Raw genomic sequence first — 4787 nt, 5'->3', positions numbered from 1 at the left:
GGAAAGTCACTTATCTGTGTCTTAGTTTCCACATTCATGTAATGGGGATTAAATCCTAATGCTGCCTATTTAGACTGTGAGCCTCATGTGGGACAGGGACTGCAGCCACCTGATTATCTACCCCAGAGCTTAGTATGGTGTTTGGCACAAAATAAGTGCCTAACAAGTACCATAATAGTAAGAATAATCATTATTCTTCTTATTATTTTTATTAGGTGTCACAGGAGCAACCAAGACCACCCGCCTCCCTGGCTTCATCTTCTCCCCAGCCTTCTCACTGCATCCTTGACCTCTCTGTTTCTCAGGGTGTAGATGAGAGGGTTGAGGCAGGGGGTGACAACGATGTAGAAGAGGGAGATGAACCTGCCCGGTCCTTAGAGATGCTCTTAACTGGCTGGAGGTACATGAAGGTGGTGGTTCCAAAGAAGATTACCACCAACATGAGGTGGGAGGAGCCGGTCCGGAATGCCTTGACCCACCCGGTGGCCGACTGGAGCCTCAACACCGCCCGGGCGATGTGCCCATAGGAGGTGACGATGAGGGAGACGGGTGCCAGCAGAAAGATCACACTTGCTGCAAACATCTCATCCTCGCTGGGGTCAGTGTCCCCACAGTGATCCCAGTGAAGGCCGGGACTTCATACTGGAAGTGGTCCAGCCTGCGTCTCCCACACAGGGGCATCCTGAGGGTGACCGCCGTACCCACTATGGAGTTGGTGAAGCCACTCACCCATGTCAGAGCGGCCAGCTGCCTATAGAGACATGGCAGCATGAGCACAGCATGCCGCATGGGCTGGCAGACAGCAACATAGCGGTCGTATGACATGACGGCCAACAGGATGCATTCGGTGGAGCCCAAAGTCAGTGCAATGTAGAGCTGGGCAAAGCAACCTTTGTAACTGATGCTTTTCCCTGGTCCCCACAGATTGATCAGCAGTTGGGGGATTGTGGTGGTAGTGAAGCAGAGATCCAGGAAAGAGAGATTAGAGAGGAAGAAGTACATGGGCGTATGGAGATGGGAGTCCAGGTAAGACACCAGAATGATGGCTGTGTTGCCCATTAAAGTCAAGAAGTAGAAAATAGAGATGACCACAAAGAGAACCTTCTCCAACCCTGGATGATCAGAGAAACCCAGCAGGATAAAGTCACCCCCAGAGCTCTGGTTGGCTTCGCTTAGCTCCATTCTGCTCAGGATATTTGGGACAGAAAACCCATCCAAGATTGAACACTCGACCCAACTCTAAGCCCCATATGGAACCGGGACTGCCTCCTTCCTGTTGATGTTGTATCTACCCCAGCGTCAATACATAGTAAGCTTGGCATATAATAAGCATTTAACAACACAATTATTACTAGGTAACTTCCAGAGAATATGCCGCCGTTCAGATGAGCATAGTAAGCTTGGCACATAGTAAGCACTTAACAAACATCACAATTATTACTAGGTGACTTCCAGAGGATATGCCACCGTGCAGATGAGCATCAGTCAGATTTGCCCCTGTTCTTCACTTCTGTGGGTGTCCTGAGCAAGAAAGGGAATTTGCAAACCAGGACTCTTAGTAGCAGAGGTGGAGTGTTGATTCTGAGGGTTGTGACTTGAAAAATCTGAACTCTCAGGAGAGACTGATGTGATGGTTGGAAGTGACATGAGGATCTTCAGTTCCTTAACGGAACTTTGGTTGTCCTTGGACTTTAGTTTTCAGGTCTTTGGTTGTCTGGGGATAAAGCCAAATCAGACAATCTCTCTCGGGCTGTATTCTCATCTCCCACTCATGTCTAACTCTAAGTGGTACCAGCCGTATCGGGTTCTACCTATATTGTTAGCCTTCTTATTCAAAGAAAATGCCACGGATGGCTAAGTTCCCCTATGAAGGTCTCTTTGATGCTGAAAAGGCCAACTCAGGAACCCATAATCCCAGCCACAATGGGCACACAAAAGGATTGTTCTTTGCTGTGTTATAGTACATAAAGTATGTAGCGTCTGGTGCTGTTCTCTACTTCCTCATCTATCTTCTTGACATCAGGGTCTATTCTAGTCTTGAATATCTTCCAAAAAGAAGAATATAGAGTCTCTTTCTGCTGCCTTTTCTAATGCCACATCACCACAAGTCACACAGCTCTTCTTTAAGAGATGCAGCGTGGCTCAGCGGAAAGAGCATGGACTTGGGAGTCAGAGGTCATGGGTTCTAGTCCCGGTTCTGCCACATGTCTGCCACATCCACTGGGGTGGATGCAAGCAAATCGAGTTGGACACAGTCCCTTTCCCATTTGGGGCTCATAGTCTCAATCCCCATTTTACAGATGAGGTAGCTGAGACACAGATAAATGAAATGAATTACCTAAGGTCACATGGCAGACAAGCCATGGAGAAGCAGCGTGCCTCAGTGGAAATAGCACGGGCTTTGGAGTCAGAGTTCAAGGGTTCAAATCCCGGCCCTGCCAATTGTCAACTGTGTGACTTTGAGCAAGTCACTTCACTTCTCTGTGCCTCAGTTACCTCATCTGTAAAATGGGGATGAAGACTCTGAGCCCCCCGTGGGACAACCTTATCACCTTGTAACCTCCCCAGCGCTTAGAGCAGTGCTTTCCACATACTAAGCGGTTAATAAATGCCATTATTATTATTATTATTATTATTATTATTATTATTATTATTATTATTATTATTCAGTGGAGCTGGGATTAGAATCCATGACCTTTTGACTCCCAGGCCTGTTCTCTATTCAATACACCAGGCTGCTTGTCTTCTGGAATTGAGGCAGTGGCTGTATGCAGAGTATGGGTTTCTCTCCTGGAATTGATAAAAGGAATGTGGTCAGAGACTGGGCAATTCTACTGACCATGTCTCAGAGTCTGTGGGCGCACCATGGATGCCTCTACTGTCATTGACACGGGGACTGTGATCATAGCCCCCTCAACTCTTTGGACAGTGTCTCAAGGTCTGTGGACAAAGCCTGGGTGACTTTTGTGGCATTAACATGAGAGCTGTGTGCAGATCCTGAATGCCAGTGAACAGCTGGGCCTTGGCCAGGCAGACTCCACTTTGTAACAAGCCACCATTTGCTCTGAACAAATGCACCATGTGTCTGCCAATGGTAAGCCAAGACTGTGGGCCCCTTGATTCTGAAAACTCACAAGGTCACTGACCCCAGAGGACTAGCAGTGAGTGATAAGGAACAGTGAGCTCCTTGATTCTGAAAAAACACAAGGTCACTGATGCTGTAGGGCTAGCAGTGAAAACCCACAAGGTCTCCTAGTAAAGAATTCCAGTGGGTCTTGACACATGATCCTCCCAAATGTGAACAGGGGGAGGATTGAGAATTGTACTAGATTGGAATTCTGTCACGCTAATGTCACACTAAAGTCACACTAATCCTCTACCGAGATGAGGGTTCCCACTCTGCCAGATCTTGCGTGGTTCCAAGTGACAGAGTGGACCTCCTTGCTGGAGCAAAGAGGAGTGAGTATCCCTTCGAGGAGTGAGCTCACATGGTATCCCTTCGAGGAGGTAGGTCAAGTGCAAGGTGATATGAAAGGTAGTCCATGCCGGGTGTGATTTGAAAGGTTGTCCCTGGAGACTTGATTCCTGGGTAATTTGAAAGGTAGCCTCTGGAGATGACCATGTCTCCTTCCTGCTTCTGCCGGCTGTTGGAAGTTGGGAACCATGTTGACCCGTGGACTCACTTCCTAGTAGTATAGGATTGGCAATGCTTGTAACTTATAACTCTATCCCCCCCCACCCCGAAAGGGATGCTCAATAAACCATGAATGATTAAAATGAACCATTTTGCTCCCAAAAGAGAAGTTCAAATCACTGCATGGAATACATCTTTCACGGCTCAACCTTTCTTATTCTGGTCACACTCTCACCATGCCGATCCTTGAATCCCATCCCCATATGTTGGATGAAAGTGCCTCTTCGGGCACTGATGCAGGATAGTTCGTCTGGCAACATCTCAGGTGTTCTGGGCAGTGCCAAGGTGCTTCTTCCGGCAATAACACGGTGGATGAGATCGAGTCTGGGTCCCTCTTCTAGCAGTGACACAGGGACTCTGGGCTGAGGCTGGAGATTTCTTCTCGAATTGATGCAGGGACGGTGGCCAGGGCCTGGGCAAATCTGCTGACATTGACAAAGGGGCTGTGGTCAGAGCCTGTTTGTCTTTTCTGTAATAGTTCAGGGGAAGTAGACAGTGCCTAGATGTTTCTTCTAGAATTGACGCAGGGTTTAAGAGAATAACATGGTGCCTCCTCTGGCATTGATACAGGTATTTATCCTATCCTGCCTTGATTATTGTATCAGCCACCTTGCTGACCTCCTTGCCTCCTATTTCTTTGCACTCCAGTCTATACTTCATACTGCTGCCTGAATCATTTTTCTTCAAAAATGTTCAGACCATATTTCCCCACTTCTCAAGAAACTCCAGTGGTTGCCCATCCACCTACATGTCCAGCCAAAACTCCTCACTATTGGTTTTATAACACTTAATCACCTTGCCTGCTCCTATCTCACCTAGCTGCTCTCCGAGTACAGGCCAGCCCGCACAATTCATTCCTCTGGTCCTAAACTTCTCACTGTACTTTGATCTCATCTATCTCGCCACCGATTTCTCACCCACATCCTACTTCTGGCCTAGAATGCCCCCCACCCCCCCTCATATCAGAGGGAGGCAGAGTTCATTTGCTCTACTTCATTTCAAAGCCATGCTCAAAGCCTGGACATCTCCTCCAGGAAGCCTTCCCTGACTGGGCTCTCCTCTCCTCTTCTCCCACTACCTTTTGTGCCACTCA

The 4787-nt window shown here is 47.9% G+C and overlaps 1 pseudogene; it reads right to left on the bottom strand.

Moving 5' to 3' along the window:
* Nucleotides 1-254: 254 nt before the first annotated feature.
* On the bottom strand, nt 255-1182 carry LOC119923824 (annotated as a pseudogene).
* Nucleotides 1183-4787: the final 3605 nt, after the last annotated feature.

This window comes from Tachyglossus aculeatus, unplaced genomic scaffold (genome assembly GCF_015852505.1).
Source record: "Tachyglossus aculeatus isolate mTacAcu1 unplaced genomic scaffold, mTacAcu1.pri scaffold_280_arrow_ctg1, whole genome shotgun sequence".
Classification (NCBI taxonomy): Eukaryota; Metazoa; Chordata; class Mammalia; order Monotremata; family Tachyglossidae; genus Tachyglossus; species Tachyglossus aculeatus.
Note: the sequence above shows the minus strand (reverse complement) of the source record. Positions and strands in the feature narration are given on the sequence as shown.